The sequence below is a fragment of the Acomys russatus genome, chromosome 29, assembly GCF_903995435.1.
Source record: "Acomys russatus chromosome 29, mAcoRus1.1, whole genome shotgun sequence".
Lineage (NCBI taxonomy): Eukaryota > Metazoa > Chordata > Mammalia > Rodentia > Muridae > Acomys > Acomys russatus.
Genome location: NC_067165.1, coordinates 41143844 through 41161929, shown reverse-complemented (window position 1 = coordinate 41161929; position 18086 = coordinate 41143844). Strand labels below are relative to the sequence as shown.

The window sequence follows — 18086 nt, the reverse complement described above, 5'->3', positions numbered from 1 at the left end:
AGATGCAGACAGACAGACAGACAGACACAGACACACAGACAGACACACACACACACACGCGTGCGCACGCACGCACGCGCGCGCGCGCGCGCGCGCGCACACACACACACACACACACACACACACACACACACACACACACAGCTCTAGTATTTATTTCCACTCCAGAGTCCTCGGAATTAAACTATCTGCAGCTGGCAAAGAGCCCCTCCCAGAGCTCAGGTGAGACAAACAGCCCGCTGCCGTGGACAGTCCAAATCAGGCCCATACCCCACACCTGGGATTAAAACAAAACCATGTTTACGTAACATAACTGAGTTTTTAAAAGACACCAAAACTTTTACTACAGGTAGATAGTGTTGGGGTGACAGGGTACGATAAAGTTATCTCAGACTGCCCTAGGTCTTCTGTCCTGTACTTAACTGTTGATGTTAGTTTAATGGTATGGCCTAATAAATCTTTATTATTAGGCCTATAATTATTACAGTGGTGTTATCTAACCTGCTTTTACAATCAATAAAGACACAGACACCTGATATATTTTAGAATAGCCTATTTTCACCTGGAGCAAGACAGATATTACCTCCTAAGCTATCTTTCACTGTTCAAGCCTCCATCCCATGCCATCTGCTTCTAGTAATTTCTGTTTGGGCTACCTCCCATCCATAATCCCAAAATGCTTGCTAAAGTTGTTCACCTGGGCCATTTCTTTCCCTGTGGAACTTCAGAGTTCCTCCTCTGGGCCCACCTGGCTCTTTCTTGTCCCATGGGATTCTCCTCCTTTTCCCTCCTCCCTCCTCCCTCCTCCCTCCCTCCTCCTCCCTCCCTCCCTCCTCCTCCCTCCCTCCTCCTCCCTCCCTCCCTCCTCCTCCCTCCCTCCTCCTCTCTCCCTCCTCCTCCCTCCCTGCTCCTCCCTCCCTCCTCCTCCCTCTTCCCTACCTCTCTTTCTCATGATCCTTCTCTCCTCAAAGTCCTCAAACCTTCGCTCTGTCGCTGCCTTCTCCCTTGCCCAGGTGTAGACGTTTTATTCAGCCAACCAGTGAGACACAAGCAGTACTTGGGCTAGGTGAGATCGTGCTCACCAGGGCAGCAACTAGATCCTGGGAGCCAGTAACTAGCATCGCTATACATAGCACCAGACTAACTCCAACACTTAACTTTTTCAAGCTACCTCATGCTCCTTTCCTGGGTGTGCTACTACGGCCACACATTCTTATTAGGTCTTCATTTTACCAAATGATCCATCTCCCCGGCTCTAAATGCCCCTATTCTAGCCTTTCCCATTTATGTGGAAAGTCTCTAAAGCCAGGACTTTGGTCTGTTTTGTTTACCACTTGCCAGTGTGCAGAACAGGAAGGCTCTATGCAGGCACTGAGGGGGGGAAAAGCAATAGTCTTACCAGGGTGCTGGATCCTGAAGACTACAATATTGACCTGACAGGTAAGATGTGCCTACTGCCGCAATAGTGGCACAAAGATTAAAGGGGTTACCAGTTGCTTTGTTTGGACCTGAGGCCTTTTCCTTAAGAAGGAACTCATTTCTGGATCTATAAAGCTGGTTAAAAGCCCATGGGAGGTCATGGTCTGTGGGGTACAGGGAGAGAATGCTTCTGTTCTACTAAATTGTCATGTTGTCAGACTGCATTCTAAATATTTATGCCTATACCCATAGACTGTGCTGCTTTCAGCGCTGGCCAGAGAACGTCTTTCTGCTACGGGCAGCAGCTAATGTAGAGGCTCAGAACTGTTGAGTGCTGGGCCCTAAGTGAGACATCCATATTACCCCCTCCCCCATACACATTGCCCAAGGCTTATGGGACATCCATGAAGAGGGAACAGAGAGACATAGGAGCTGGAGAATGGGGAGGAGTGCTGTGAAATGCTGTCTTCTGGGCATGCATGGCTGCTGCGCTCACAAATTCACCACTGCTGTGGTTACCTGCGCAAGCAACGAGATCAGCCCTCCTTGCAGTAGGCCATGCCAGCTGAACCCAGCGGGTTAAAAAAAAAAAAAAAAAAAAAAAGAAGAGAAAAGAGCACAATGTATGTCCATTAAGACACTCAAATTTTGCTGGGTGTGGCGGCGCATGCCTTTAATCCCAGCACTCAGGAAGCAGAGGCAGGTGGATTACTGTGAGTTCGAGGCCAGCCTGGTCTACAAAGTGAGTCCAGGACAGCCAAGGCTACACAGAGAAACCCTGTCTCGAAGAAGAAGAAAATAAGACCCTCAAATTTTAATTAAAAAAAAAAAAAAAAAAGATCAAGGAAGAAATACTTCAAGGAAGCATTCGTTTATACTGTTTTAATAAACTTTTACCATTCTAGTGAAAATATCCCATGGGAAAAATACCCTGAAGGACTGGTAAAAAATTACTAGTGACAGCAGACATGGTAGTGTATGCCTTTAATCCCAGCACTCGGGAGACAGAGGCAGGTGGATCTCTGTGAGTTCGAAGCCAGCCTGGTCTACAGTGCAAGTCCAGGACAACCAAGGCGACACAGAGAAATCCTATATGAAAAGAAAAGAATCACCAGTGACAAGCTGGCAGAGGCACCAACATCCCAACAGACTTGCTATTATTTTGCTGGAAGTTTTAGAAAACATTGTGGTAGGGGCCGGAGAGGTGGTTCAGTGGTGAAGAGCACTACTCCTCCACCACTACCAGGCACTCTCACTCACACTTACTGATATGAAATAAAAATGAATAAATCTTTAAAAAACAAACCACAACAAAACATTGCAATGACCGCAGCTCCTCTCCCTCTGTCCTCATTTCTTGAGATCTCATGTAGCCTAAGCTGGTCTTGAACTCACCATCTAAGGGATTATGACCTTGAACTTAAGATCGTCCTGTCTCCACCTTCCAAGTTCTGGATTTACAGCTATATTTCCCCAAGACCAGGTTTATGTGATGCTGAGAACTCTACCAAACTGGATGACCATCTCTATTAACGGCATAGTTGGTAAAGCTTTTCTCTGAGTGTTTGATAGGGCTATACTGCAATCTCACATCTTGCCAGCAGGTGTCACTGTTCAATAACATGTGATCCTGCACAAGCACGCCCCCAAAGGACAAACAGGGAAGGATGGCCCGCTTACTCATGGATGCTACAAGATCAAAACCAGTAAAAGAACCAGCCTAGTTTTACTTTGTGGGAGACATCTGCCTTGGGCTATGGGTGCATGGTGGTCTACATGTATAATACGCCCCAGTGTTTGCTCTTTCTGTTTTGCTAGCTCTTGCCGTATTTGTGGGTAATGGATTGATCTCACAAATCCCTGGGAATCTTTTAAACCCCCCAAAACCTTTCTATTTCATCCTAATGCAATTCCCTGCATTTGCTTGTTAAATGAGCACACATGCATATGTGAACGCGCCTCTCCAAACCCTGGGAAACACATACAGAAGTTCTATGGATAATAAAACCGGGTCTTTTGGGCTGGGTGAAGTACGCTCTACAACCGTGACGATCTGAGTTAAAATTCCCAGCACCCGTGTAAAGCAGGCCATGGTATCGATCTTCAATAATCTCATTTCGACACTTGTACTTCCAGATTGGGGGTGGGGGTGGGAGGTGGGAGGTGGGGGGGGGGGTGGAGGATAGGGGTGGGGTGGTGGGAGTGGAGACTGGTGAGTCCTCAGAAGCTCCTGCAACTGGCCCGACAGAAATGAAAAAAATTCTAAAGAGATAGTTGTGTCTCTCAATCTGACTGTCAGATTATTGAAACAATGGACACTAAAGAAATGGGGATTTCCCCAGGAGTTTTATACTGGCAGAAGGAAAGGATGCCGGCCTTTGGGGGGGGGTGTCTCCCAGAAAGCTTTCACACAGTTCTAAGAACTCATCAGACCTCCCTGTGGGATGCGACTGAAGCTGATGGTGGGTAGAGTCGTTTTGACCAGGACTGCTCACAAGTGCTTATCTTTGGCTTCTATCTCTCTTCAGGGCCCCACAGACGGACTTTTAAGAATAGCAGGCATGGTGGCACACACCTTTGATCCCAGCACTCGGGAGGCAGAGGCAGGCGGATCGCTGTGAGTTCTAGGCCAGCCTGGTCTACAAAGCAAGTCCAGGACAGCCAAGGCTAACACAGAGAGACCCCAGCAGGGGCTGGAGAGATGGCTCAGTGGTTAAGAACACTGTCTGCTCTTCCAGAGGACCTGAGTTCAATTCCCAGTAACCACATGGTTCACAACCATCTATAATGTAGTCTGGTGCCTCTTCTAGCCTGCAGGTGTACATGCAGGCAGGGCACTCATACATGAAAATAAATAAAAAAAAAAAAAAAAAAAAAAAGAATGGCAGGATTCTTCCCTGTGAGCCTCAACTGTCCATGACGTCTCTGGCTAGACTGCAAACCATCATCAGAAAAAAGCAATTCCACGCATAGCTGTCCCCTAACGACCCATCCTTATCATGTTCCCAAGATTAAAGAAGTGAGCACATTACATGAGCAGCATCTGTGATGCAGAAGATGCAGGGGCGGGGCGGGGGAGGGCTTGGGCAGAACTGGGAGTCTGAAACCTCCTCCCCTGTGGCTCACAGGCCTGACTCCAGCTTCAGGCATTTATCAGCTGACCTTCCCATGGTGTTTATCAGCTGGCATTGCAGTATTGAAAGATTATGATGTTTTAGCGAACAATAGCATCACACCCCTTTCACTCACAGTCCGGCCTTGAAGACTCTTCGATAGCGCTGTGAGTCACAGAGGTCTCTACCGTATGACTAACCATCTGATACCTAGTCTACCCTCTCGGTATCCCGGGGGCAAGGCAGATGACTGTCGGGTGAGTTTTAGACACTTAGACCCCACTGTCTGGTTACCGACAGGATCAGAACGCAAGCTCAGTGCCGATGGGCAGGTGTTGAAGACTTCTGAGAACCGTCTTTCTCTGATTACCAAAGGGAAGGACCCCGAATGAACAGTTGTCATCCTAATCATTTGAAACATGCCCCAGTACATCCTGGAAGCTTCCTCCAGGCAAAAGACAAGGCCTGGATGGAAGGGTAATGTAGCACCTGTTGTGTGGCTGCAGTGCCAGCCCTGTGAGGTGACCACACCTGACGAGGGACACACACTTCCCGAACACACATCAAGCACACTGTCCTCCCGAGCTGGGTGGGTCAGTGGCTGCTGTGATTATTGCGGACGCTACAGGTTTTCGAACCTTGAAGGCTCTAACAGGAGGGACTCATAAAGGCCTACTAAGTGGGACACACCCCTGAACCACTGGCAAGGCTGCCTGCCTATATGGCCAGTGGACTTGAACCTATCGGGCCCCGGAGAGGCCACATTTCCCATTCATGTCCACTTTGTCCATGGCAATCGGGAAGCCAATGTGTTTTCAAACAAAACTAAACTTAGATACAACACAGTGGGGTGGTTGGAACCTACACTGTAGCCTCTGGGCCCTTCAAGTCTTTACAGCGAGTGAAAAAATAACTTCGGTGGCCACAGTTTTTATAGCAACTTCTCTACCATTCCTCACCACCCATAGGTGAGAAGGGGGGAACTCTTAGGGGGATTTCGTTAAGATGGGAATGTAAAATCCCCCGCCTCCCCCCCCCCCCAGTCTCCTCTGTCTACTTCACTTGTGCACAGTGAGGGGAAAGGAAAATTACTTCCACAGACTAGAGCTTCTAAGAGCGCACTTTGTGTTTTTGTTTTTCGAGATGGTTCCTCTGTGTGGCCTTGGCTCTCCTGGACTTGCAGATCAAGCTGGCCTCAAACTCACAGGAATCTGCCTGCCTCTGCCTCCGGAGAGGAGGGATAACAAGGGTGGGCCACCGTAAAGCACTTTTCGTGTGTGTTCCTTAGAGATGGAGATTCCCTGTCGCTCATGCCATCATCCTAAGTTCTGTGTCTAGGAACTGTGAAAATGCCCACGTGACCAAACCTTTGGGATCTAGGAGCCCTGAGATGCTTGTCAGGCCCCACGAATGAGGAAACAGTGAGTATAGTGCAGTCGGGTTACGCATCAACTCATATACCACTCCTTTGCACGCCAAGATTACAGAACCTTAAAACTTGGCGTTTGAAACGAGTTAAGCAAGGTCTGGCTCCTGTGATTACTGCTATAACCTCACCCTGCCAAATGCCTCGAATTGTGTCCATCCACTATCCCCCCCCCCCCCAACCGCCCAATGAATGAACCTCAACTCCTCGATGCAAGGCCTGCCACCACCGCAGCCCTCCGAGGCAAGCTATCCGTTATTACAATGCCGGCCTCAGGTCCAGCTTTTCCCAGAGGAATCAAAGCAGTTTCTGTAGCCGCCAAGACAAGAGAGAGAGATGCATGGTTGCAGCCTTCACCACCCCCAGGGATCCTCCGCAAGAGGGCGGTAGCGGGGAGCTGCAGAGCTCGCAAACCCGCAATCCGGCCCCGCCTCTGCTCCCCAGGCGCTCTGCGCTCTCGGGCGCCCCGCAGCGCTCAGCGCTAGGAAACCCAAGCAAGACTTGGCCGGAAAGTAGAGGGGCGTGGCGGGTGGGAGGGGCGGGGCAAGGGGCGGGGCAAGGCGGGAAAGTGGGGAGGGGAGGGGAGGGGCAGAGGGAGGGACAGGCAGACGTGAAGGCAAGAGATAAAGGGCGTGACCTGGAGCAGGGCGTGATGTAAGGAGCGTGACTTGGGGTGTGCCAGGGCAGATGAGGGCGGGGCGGGTTGCACAAACCCCGCCCATGGCTCCTCCCTCTTTCTACCCCCCCACCCCCCAATTTAGAGCAGTTGGTTGCTTTTTCTTCTCAGCGCACGAGTCGCGCTCGAGCGGCCCGCGCGCTTGCTGCAGGAACCAGCTCCTGGCGCTGGCGCCGGGGCCGCGGGGAGGAAGCGACTTCGCTCTCTGCAGCGGGCGCGGCCCTGGGCACCCCGAGCCTCCAGAGCTCTTAGACGTGCGGCCTCTCTGTGCGCGGTAAGCGACGCGGGACACCGAAGACCCGGTGGGTGGGCGTGCATTCGTGCTCTGGGACCCGGGGAAGGGGAGACATGGGGACCACCACGCCGTGGGAACTGAGAAGGAGGGCGCTGGGCAGAGCGTGGGCATATATAGGGTTGGTACTGGTGTGGAGCGCTGGCCCAGGAGCCCTGCTCGCCGGGTCCCTGGAGAGGAGCCGGGCGCCGCCCAGCGCTCTGCCGCCTCTGCTGCCGAGGGGTGGCTCCTGGAGACTCTGAGGTCCTACCTGCGGGGGCTGCCCTGGGCCGGGAGCCTCAAGGATGCGGGGACTGTCGCGCACTGGGATGAGCCTCTGTGGCTGCAGAACGGAAAAGAGAGGCCTGGGGCGCGCCATAGTCCCGGGGCGCCTTAGGGTTCTGGTTCTAGAGGCTGCCTCTCGGTCGCCAAAGTTGAAGGGACCTCCTTCTTGCACTCAGCATCGCGACCCTGCTTGAGTTAAGTTAGTTTCACTTTTCCCGCCAGTCTGGGCTCTGATTTGCAGCGGCCACAACTGTCCTGGTCCCCCCTCCCGATCGGGCCCTGTAGCGCCTCTCTCTGGGAGACCGCCTGGTGACACTGCGCGCGGCGCCAGCCACCCCGGAGCCGTCGATGCTTCTCCCAGCAGCTGAGGTTATGTCAGGAAATCGATGGAAACTGAGAAACAAGGCCAGCCAGAGGCGGCCGGTGGAGCAGCGGGATGGGTTGCCCCGCGCCTGCCGAGTGTGTAAGGGAGTGTGTAAGGATTTGCTAATTTCCAAGTTTAAGGATGTGATGGCAAAGGCTCTGAATGTTCGCAAATGGTGCCTGTGAAGATACTGGCGGGCTAGGAAGTTGTGTGTGCTTTTGAGTCCTGGGACTGTGTCCTCGTGTTTGTGTGTCCGTGTATCCTCGTGAATATGTGTGTTTCCTAAGTGTTCTTGCGTGTCTGTGAACATACTTCTGTGGCATGAGCATAAGTGTGTGTCTTTACTCGTATGTGTGTGTGTGTGTGTGTGTGTGTGTGTGTGTGTGTGTGTGTGTGTGTGTGTTTCAGGCGCGCCATCTGGGGTAACCCATCAGTGGGGCTGGCCGTTGGAGTGGGACTCTCCTTGCTTGCTTGGTTCCTGTAAGTGGGGTATTGCTGGAGTGCTGGTTGGCACCCTTCCAGGGAAGCCCCTGCCAGCTGATCAGGGCTCAGGCTCCTCTCTCTTCCTCTCTCTCTTTCTCTGAAAGCAAACTGTACAGTGTGGTGGTGAGCTGGCAGAGGCTGTTTCCTGAGTGAGTAATATTTAATTAAACACTCTAGTTAGTAACATCAGAAACTGCTCATGAGCTGAGTTTTAACAGGTGTTTACCGTAAGAACTCTATCCCCTCCCCACGATGTCCTTGGTATGTGTGTGTGTGTGTGTGTGTGGGTGTGGGTGTGTGTGTGTGTGTGTGTGTTGAGGTAGTACGGCTTGGAGGGAGTTGGCTTTCTTCCTAATGGATGTGAGGAGAGAGTGGGACCGCTTTTTCCTTTTCTGCCCCACGTCTTCCTAACTTCCATCTGTGGGAGACAGAAAGCACTATGCGAACGTTAGTGAGACAGACAGAAGGAACTATGGAGTCAAGAAGCACCACATTACTCAGAGACTGTCTAGCTAGACCAACTCTTTTCCCAGTGGAGGCCCAGAGAGGTTAGGCGATTTACCCAGAGTGCACAGCCAGGGGACTAGATCAAGATGTAAGTCCTGGCTGTTGGTTACTGTCCCCCAGCACTGAGGTCCCAGGCCAGGCAGCTGCAAAGTGATGGACTGGATTCGACCATCTGAAGCATCTTCCCTGCCTCTTGCAGGAGGGAGCACTTAGAGCTCCACAGACCCCGGGGAGAAGCCATAGCTGTTGGAGTCTCAGGAAGGAATGGTCTTGCTTGGGCCTTGGGTGAGGTCACTTAGAGTGTGAGCCTGTGCCAGCAAGGGCAGACACACCCTTCAATGGGTTCCTTCCAGCCGCTGCTCCCAGGGGTGCTGCTGAGGATCTTGAGGATTGAGGGTGGGGGAGAAAGGGGGAGCTCCCTTCTTGAACCCGCTGCCTTCTCCTGGGTGGATGCAGCTTGGAGGCAGACGTATCTTCATTTTAGCAAAGTCCGAGCTTAGTCTAGGAATTTCACACCAGTCCCTTTCAGAAACAGGGCGTGTCTGGTATGCCTGAATGGATTCATCTTTTTGCTATGGGCGCACAGCGCGTGGCAGGTGTGCCTCTGTCCGTCTGGGTGTCAGTGCGCAGGCCCTACATTCACTGCGAGTCAGAGCAGTGAGAGAAGAGAAAAGACTTACAGTGCCGTCCTTGCCCTTCTCCAGAAGGCACCCTCTCCAATGGAAGAGACCGTGCTGCCCTGGCTGCAAGGGCTCTGATGTGAGCCCTCATCTTACTTCTGGTGGGCGGCGGCTGGTACCGGGACCGGCTCCGCTCCACATCCTTGACACATTGACTCGTCTACACTTCCCGGGAGCCTGGACTGCGAGATTCCATCCCTTTTTGCCTCGGCCAGCAGGTTACTTAGCCAAGGTCTGCCTGCCACTGGGTGATGGAGTCAAAACTCCAATCCAGACTTTAGTTGCCATCACAGTGTGCCACTCCTTGTCTTCCCTGTCCCTTTAGCCAAGTTTGTGTTAATTTAAAAACTTTTTATCGTTGTGTGAGTGTCTGTGTATGTGAAGGGGTGCGCATGTGCCTGAGTGTGCGAGTACATGCATGTGTCTGTGTGTGTGTGTGTGTGTGTGTGTGTCTGTGTGTGTGTGTCTGTCTGTGTGTGTGTGTGTCTGTGTGTGTATGTCTATCTGTGTGTGTGTGTCTGTGTCTGTGTGTGTGTGTGTGTGTGCGAGTACATGCATGTGTCTGTGTCTGTGTGTGTGTGTGTCTCTGTCTGTGTCTGTGTGTGTATGTGTGTGTGTCTGTGTGTGTGTGTGTGTGTGTGTGTGTGTGTGTAGGTGAGACGACAACTTTGTGGACTCCGCAGGTTCTAGGGGATCGAACTCCAGTTGCCAGGTTTGGGTAGCTAGCACTTTGTCTGCTGGACCATCTTGACGGTCCCTGTTAGCTTTCTACATGAACTTTCTGTTGTTGTTGGAAAAAAAAAAATGAACCATATATCAGTGGAAAGAACATAATGAATAAGTTTTCACATTCCTTCACCGATTTTGAGGGTCAACACGCACACATACATGAGTGCACACATGCATATATACATGTTGGAATATTCGGAAGCAGAAATATGTTGTCATAGCACCTCTAGTTACCTTGTAAGATGTGTTTAAGGGAAGTATCAGGTTCAGCCCAGCTGAGGGCAAAGCTTGTGTGTCATCTTGTGTGTCTTTAGCGTGCGCTTCTTGTGTGTCTTCAGTCTGCAATTTGAAGGTAAGGTTGATGCTATATTCTCATGAAAGAGGACTGCACTAGCCAATCGGCTTCCTCCGGCTTGGGTAGCGCCTTGCTTGTTTAGCATTGTAAAAAGGTCTATTTGTTGCCTAATATTAAAAAGAATGAGTCGGAGGCTCATGAGGCAAACCACATTGGCTTAGGGCCCTCTCAGCCTCCCTGAAGAGTTGGGCAAGAGAAGCCGCCAAGGCAACGCAGCTCTGCCTGCTGTGGAGGCCCAGACCTTGTGCAGGGCTGGTGCAGGGGGGTCACACAGCAGGCCTGGGCATTAGGGAATGACAGATGATTAGTCAAGAAATCCTGTGCTAGGCCTCAGCCCCAAGCTTAGCTCTTCAGCTTGCCCGTGTTGGCCATGGCTGGAGGGGTCTGGGAGCCTCGCCTGCCTCAGGGAACTTTTGGGGAAAGAAGTGAAACTCTGTGTTCCAGTTCCCCGGGGCTGAATGTGGAGGAGACTGAGATGTAACCATCACACTCAGGAAAGGACAGCTGAGTGGGACTTGAGCGGCTCAGAGTTGGAGGGACCTGCTTGTGACAGGGCTGTCTACTTTGCCGCTCACTGTGAACCCTGCTTAGCTATGGGTTAGCTATATGGGACTACCTGAAGCTGCTGGCTGTGTTTTGGGACCACCTTGATTGTTAAATTTACACCTGCTTACGTTACTTTCCTTGTCGCCCTGGCAAAAACAACTTAACGAAAGGGTTAGTTCATCATCTTGGGGAAAGTGTGTGCACAGAGTCCTGAGGTACCTGACTGCACAGTGTCCATAGTCAGAAAACAGGGCGAGCTGACTGCTGGGACTCAGCTCACTTTATCCTGTTTATTCAGCCCAGGGTGCTACACTGGATCGTGCCACTCACATTCAAGATGGGTCTTCCCTGCTCCCAAAACAGCCTCCCAGACACACCCAGAGGAGTGTCTCCTAGGTGATTCCAAATCTAGTCAGGGTGACAAGGAAGATGAAATACCATAGCACCCCTGTATTGTGAACATCTATGTCTCCCCCTTGTCACCCCACCCCTAAGGAGTGAAGGGTCTTTTCCTTTGGGCCGTCCATGCAAAGTGAGCTGCCCTCCAGAGGCACTTTCATGCCTCCTGATTCACTAGGGAGAAGCCACATGCCTAAGGGGGTGGACTTTGTGGCTGTGGGGTCGTGGTGGTAAGGGGGGGGGTGCGGCATGAAGTTGGGTCTGCGGAATGTATTGAGATTGAGGTTCTTTGTCTAGTGCTGCAGTTCCAGGTGTTGGGAAGGACACTGACAGGCCGGTTGGCTGGCTGGAACAGGAAAATCTGGCACACTGCGTCAGAACTAGGGATGCCAGGTCTCCCTGGGGTCAGTGGAGGAAAGAGTCGGCAGCTGGAAAGATTGGTGTTCCGGAGGGGCAGATCTCGCCCCCCCCCCTTCAAACCTCACCACCCATACCGGGAGGGAAGGAGGGTTCACCAAAGGACAAGCTTCCTTCCCACCAGGCCTCTGGGAAATAGATTTGGGAGATCCACTCTGAGGTTGCTGACTGCTCTTCTCTGGCCTTATGCGGAACCTGCCACTGAGAACTCTGAAGTCAGTGGGAGTAATTGGATGGATGGAGGAGGAGGCTGAGAGGCGGCTCCGGACCTCCAAGGGCAAGGTGGGTGTAATTAGTAATTACCCCATAATGGGCGGCGGAGTAAAGCAGCAATCACAGCCAGCGGGCTCTTGCAGAGCTCTGGGGCTGGCGAGTTAATCACCGTGTCCCTAGAAGTGAACTGCTGCACTCTTGACTGTGCAAGCAAACGGCCTCCAGGGTGAGTGAACTGAAAAGTCTAACTCACATCATAAAAACAGAAGCATGGCTGCTCAGCTAGTCTAACCCCAGTCAGTTTTCAGTGAACTCAGTGACAGGGCGGCCAGGCCTACCTGGGTCCACCCTCCATCACTCCCAACTATTTAATACTGTTAGTCTTGTGGCCAGGCCTCCCCAGAGGGCATTAAAGCCTTTGACTAGGATGACTGTGCCCTGGGGAAAAGGAAGTCATTAGAGCACCCTGGGACTAGTGGGTAACTCTGAGCTGACTTGATTCTGGGAGGCTAGAATTGCCCTTGTGGTCCTCTCTTCCTAGAGGGACTGATGGAAATCACGTGATCAGTGGTTTTTTTTTTTAAGCTTAGATCCAACTCAAAAGGGTGCAGTGAGTCCCTGAACATATCCTGTGGGTTTTTGTTTGTTTTGTTTTGTTATTTTCCTAGTCCCAGAATGTAGTTGGAACAGAAAGGGTAGCAGCTGGGGTAATCATCACATTGATTCTCTGACCGGTGAGCAAGGCCTGCTGCAGAGACCAAGGTCGAATGGGAACCGTTAGAAACAAGTCCATCAAGGAAGATCGCAAATTGGAAGTTCTCAAAGGGATCTCAGAGACAAGCACCCCATGGAGGGGGGGGGTGGGCTGAGAGATGCCGAGGGTGGTGGTCTTCCCCCACGCATCCTCATTCAACTGGACAAAGGACACGGGGCCTATGCAAGACAGTGAGTGACAGGGCGCAGCCTTAACTGGACCACATGGTGCCTCCAGCTGTAGCTGCTCTATCAGATGTGGCTGTCCTGTTTGAGCAGATGCACACATCTGATATATAGCTATTGGCCTGGGAAATGCCTTTTCCTCCAGACCTGTCCACAGGACCTTCCAGAAGTAGTTCGCTTTCACCTGGCAGGGTCACTCATACACATGCAGGGTCCTACCTAAGAAGTAGTTAACACTCCTATGCCATGGAACAATTTCGTCCCCAGGCTCTTAGTTACCTACCTATATTTCCCTTGTACGATATGTCATATGCGCCAATGTTAAAAACTATGATGCTGGTTGGATTGAGTGAGCAAGAGGTGAAAGTCACTCTGGACTTACTTGTAGGACATCTTCATGGCAGAAGTTGGAAATAAGACCTACTGAAATGCCAGGCGGTGGTGGCGCACGCCTTTAATCCCAGCACTTGGGAGGCAGAGGCAGGCGGATCGCTGTGAGTTCGAAGCCAGCCTGGTCTACAAAGTGAGTCCAGGATAGCCAAGGCTACATACACAGAGAAACCCTGTCTCAAAACACTGGGAAAAAAAAAAAAAAAAGACCTACTGAAATTTACTGGGTGCCCTTTGCTCCAGTCAAGTTGGTATGAGTTGAGTGATGGGAGGCATGCTGGAACACTCCTTCTCAGGCAAAGGATAAGCTGTCATGCCAGGCCCTGTCTACAGCCAAGGAAGGAGAGGGACTCTAAATGCTGCTGGTTTTCAGTGGGACCTGGACCAGGAAAAGCTTCTGCCACAGACCCAGGCTCCCGTGTGGACTGCTTTCATGTCTGGGCTGTGAGATCCAGAGGCTCCCTTGATCCTCGGGGTGTTGTGGTAGATAAGGGTGCTATTTGGAGCCTTTGGCAGCCCCGTAAGTGAATCACAGCACAAGTGTTTGGGATTCTGGAACAAGGCCCAGCTGCCGTCCCCAAATAACTACACCCCTTTTGAGAGACAGCGCCTGGCGTGGAAAGTGAACCTTGGACCACAGGTCACCACTCTGTCATTTGATCTGAGTCACCCATAGGAACTGGGTGTTATTGGACCACCCCCCCGAGCCATAAAGATGGATGTGTACATAGGAACAATCCATGACCCCCCCCCCCAAAAAAAAGGGTTTCTACCGAGCAGTGTATGAAGGCGCAAATCTGTCTGAGTAGACAAAGGACGTGTAGCTAAATTCAAGTGGTTAGGATGGCTTGTTCAGAAGACACTGGCCAGCCTCTGTCCCCAGCCCTCCTCCCTGTAGCCAGTTATGTCCTAAAGTAGCCGTGGTGTCAGAGAAGGGTACTGTGTGTGAAAAGCAGAGAGACCGTGCTTTTATAATGTATATAATATGCCTTCACGCACTGTCCGCTGCTGTCTGTATGGCAAATAGAACCAGTGAAAGGGGCTGACCGCTCCTGAGCAATGACTTGTAAAGTTGACCTCTGGCCTCTACATGCACATTTGCACAAGGACATGAATCCGCTACACATATATGCACAAGGACATGAAGATGCGTGTGTGTGTGTGTGTGTGTGTGTGTGTGTGTGTGTGTGTGTGTAGATGTTCCTGAGAAACCCAGATAATTAGGAGGTCATAGTGGATCAAGACCCTAGAGAGAGGTCTGCGAACTAGGTACACAGATGTCCTTTAAACCTGTCCTGCTAAATGTGGCTCTGGTAGACGTGTCCAGATGACAGACAGGAAGGCTCAAGGTTAGAGAGAGAGAGAGGCCTGGACTAACAGCTAGGAACTGGAGCCTTTTTTTTTTTTTTTTTTCCTTTTTTTTTTCTTTTTGGTTTTTCGAGACAGGGTTTCTCTGTGTAGCCTTGGCTGTCTTGAACTTGCTTTGTAGACCAGGCTGGCCTCGAACTCACAGCGATCCGCCTGCCTCAGCTTTTCTGAGTGCTGGGATTACAGGCACATGTCATCGTGCCTGGTTCTCTGGAGCCTTCTTTGTAAGGAAGTTTCTCTGCCAGCAGAAGATTGCATGGCAGGAGGCGAGACACCACAAGATTTGGAACCATGTTGGGCATCTTCTTCTAGATCAAGGAAGACCTTAGGTGGCTTCTCAGGTCTGGTGCTTCCACCTGGTGCACCCAGTCTGGGGATAGGCCACCTCTGGATGCCAGCGGACACCTGCTACCTGATGTGTGCTGGGGGACCTCTAAGGTGAGTATCAGAGTGTTCGAGAAACACCTAGAAAGCCTTTCCATTTGTGGTTTTATACTTCTGTTTCCCTTTAAAATTTTTCAAGAGGAAAATATGAAATCTACCATCTTAACGTTGTTTTTTTTTCTTCTGTGCTGGGGATGGAACCCAGAGCCTTGTGCTTGTTGAAGAAACGCTCTACCACTGAGCCACATTTTCAGCCCCTGGATTTTTGAGGCAGAGTCTTGCTGTTCTAACTTAGATTGGTCTTGAATTGGTGATCCTCCCGCCTCAACTGAGCTTCGTGGGTAGACATGGGTTTCCCCTGATGCCTGCTTCAGCTGGACGGCAGTGAGTGAAGTTCCTTGTGTTGGCAGTAGGGGAAAGGTCTGGGGCCTGGAGAAGTACCCTAGGCCTCTGGCTTCTTAGCCATCAAGTGCCCCGCCCCCGTCCTGGAACAAGAGGAATAACACCATCATGGCCTAGCCTCCATTCCCAAGTCTCTGGACTGTGGTCAACACATCTGGTTTCTGCTTCCTAACATCCCCCCCTTATACCCTCCCCCCCAACCACGCCTGATCCCAGCATCCCTTGTTACTAGCACTGCTCAGCAGAGCTTGCCAATGACCTGTCCCCATCACCCACACACCCAAAGGTGCCTTTGCCCCCTTCCCCTGCTAAGATCTTCTGGACCCTCCTTGGGTCTCTCCTGCTGCTACCAGACCCTGTTTGCTTCACCCCCATCGCAGCCTGCCCCCAACCCCACCCCCCACCACACCCCTCACCCCCACCCTCAACCCGCTCCCAGGCCAAGTCCTTCCCATTCATTAACTGGCTTTTTATTGCTATGACAACTATGTGAGAATAAAACAACCCAGAAGAGGACAGGTGGACCTTTGGCTGGTGGTTTCAGGTTTTGTAGCCCATTGTCACTCAGCTCTGTTGCCTCTTCCCCCACCTCACGGCCCCATCTCTTGTGCAGATGAGGGAAACTGGAGGGAGCAAAGCAACAGTCTTGCCTCGTGGCAGTTGGGACGTGGGGAGAGGGATACTTGGAAAGCTAGCGTGGTTTTCTCTCCATTCCTTCCTGACAGCTTCTCGCATCCTCTCCACACTTGGGCCAGCAGTCAGTGGAAGGTGTTTGAGATGCCGTCTTCTCTAAGGGTGGTTCTGCTCATAGTTGGAACCCTTATCAAATGCCTTCGTCTGCCAGGCTCTGCACTGGCAACGTGAAATAGATGCTGCTGCCCTGTTTTATTGGGGGAGAAGAATGAACTTCAAAGATGTTTCCTGAGCTGGAGATAGCTTCCAAGTTCCCATGAACCCCAGGAATATGTGGACCCAAGACATGTAGCCATTAGGAGGGCTCCTGTAAGGCTGGGGATTTTTCATGGTCAGTGCTAGGAAGCTGGCCCTCATGAGAAAGCCTGAGGGGTGGCTACGTCGCTGTATAGCAGAGGGTGGCATCCTGTGTCAGGTTCAGGAGTTTGTGGGTTCAGGGCGCCCTTGTACCCTCTTACTCCGTTTCCCCTCTAGAGCTTTTCTGAGATATTGATGAGGTGGAGTGTCCCCCCTCAATTTCCTGTATTGCCTTGAATTTAAAAACACAGTAACTGCTGGGGATCCTGAACAGCGAGTGTCTCTCTGAAGACCCAAATTCAACTCCCTGGTCCTTCCAGTTGGCAGTGTCCCCCAGTCAGGTTGTTGATGCCCCCTTGGCAATGTTGCCGTTCACTGACCAACGCACAGGTGTCTAGCTGTGCGGTGCTGCTCTGCCGCGTCACGCCTTTCCTCTTATGGGGTCTGTGACGCAGCCGCAGGGGAAGCGGATGGGATTCACTTTTTAGGGGGGTCACTGGAAGCCTGTAGACCCCAAATTAGTCACAGGAGTCATACAATAGGAGACTTGGTGAAGAATGAGGCATGCCTAGCATTTGGTCCATGAGACCCTTCAGAGGGCTTTTGGGTGAGACCTGTAGGTGGAGGCCCATGGAAATGGAGCCCTGTAGCTCTGCTCCTCCGATGCGGAGGAGTGAGGGAGATCTTTGCATGCCCTCCGGTTCCCAGGCTCTTCTCAATTTGGTGACTTCAGGGCTCATGAGAAAAGTGGCTGTGTGTGTCTGTGAAGCATGGAAGAGCAGAAGAGGACGGGGGGGCGGGGGGGCGGTTCCTAAAGATGCACAACAGTGTTCAATTTATGGTAATTACCAATAAATTCTATGTATGTGCCAGGGTTCCTCTGAAAAGACTTTCTTCAGAGCGAGGGATGTGAGGCTCAGAGATGTCTCTGTTCCCGTGTGTACTGTCCTATTGATTCTGAGTTGGTCCCTATGACGCCCCCACCCCATGTGCCTGTGAGGTCTCTCGGAGTCTTCCTACCACCCCGCTGCTTTCAGGACTGTCTGGAAAGCTCAAGATAAAAGGCTTTCTGCTCCCCTCTTTTTAAAAAAATTCCCTCATCATTCAGCTGCTGTCCTCTGAATGCCTGCTCTGTCCTGGCTGCCCTGGTGCCTGCACTGAGGGAAATGCCCAGACAGGGCTAACCCAGAGGAGGTCTGAGTCTGAGTCTGAGCGGCACCCACATGACTGGGTCTTTCTTCCCTGGCGTGGCATGGGTCTTGCTGCATTGCTGTCCGAGGTTTACGGTGGAGACCTGCAGGCATGGACACCCCCAGTTCCCGCTCTGACCTCCCAGGGTCAATCAAGGCTTACTGCTCACTCCCTTGTCTCCTCCCAGGGCTCAGTCCTCCTCCCTGGAAAGCCCAACAGTCTTAGGAATCGCATCCAAGGTCTAGGAAAGGCCAGCTTGGCTCCTGGGCGCTGCGGGTTGACACTGACGTCTCTGAACCTGTGTCTCTGGACACTGTCACCGATTTCTGTAGTCTCTGGCTGTTTGCACCAGAGGATTATAGGGTTCTGTACAACGTGTATCTTTCTTGCTTTTCTTTTCTTTTTCTTTCTTTCTTTCTTTATATTTTGAGCAGTAGTTTTGCAATGCTCAGCATAGATCTGGAGATCACTCCCCTAGAAGCTGACTCTGAGAAGCCGCCTCCCTCCCCTCTGTGTCTCTGTCTTGTAAAATGCTTCCC

General features: G+C 51.6%; 1 protein-coding gene across 2 annotated transcripts in view; it reads left to right on the top strand.

Moving 5' to 3' along the window:
- Positions 1-6741: 6741 nt before the first annotated feature.
- Spsb1 (splA/ryanodine receptor domain and SOCS box containing 1) overlaps positions 6742-18086 on the top strand; it is a 61306-nt gene continuing 49961 nt past the window's right edge. The window contains exon 1 of one of the 2 annotated variants that reach the window (XM_051172176.1): positions 6742-6908. The gene's annotated coding sequence lies outside the window, so the exon portion shown is untranslated. Of the gene's footprint in view, positions 6937-18086 lie in introns of both variants that reach the window. The other variant, XM_051172177.1, reaches the window with a different exon arrangement.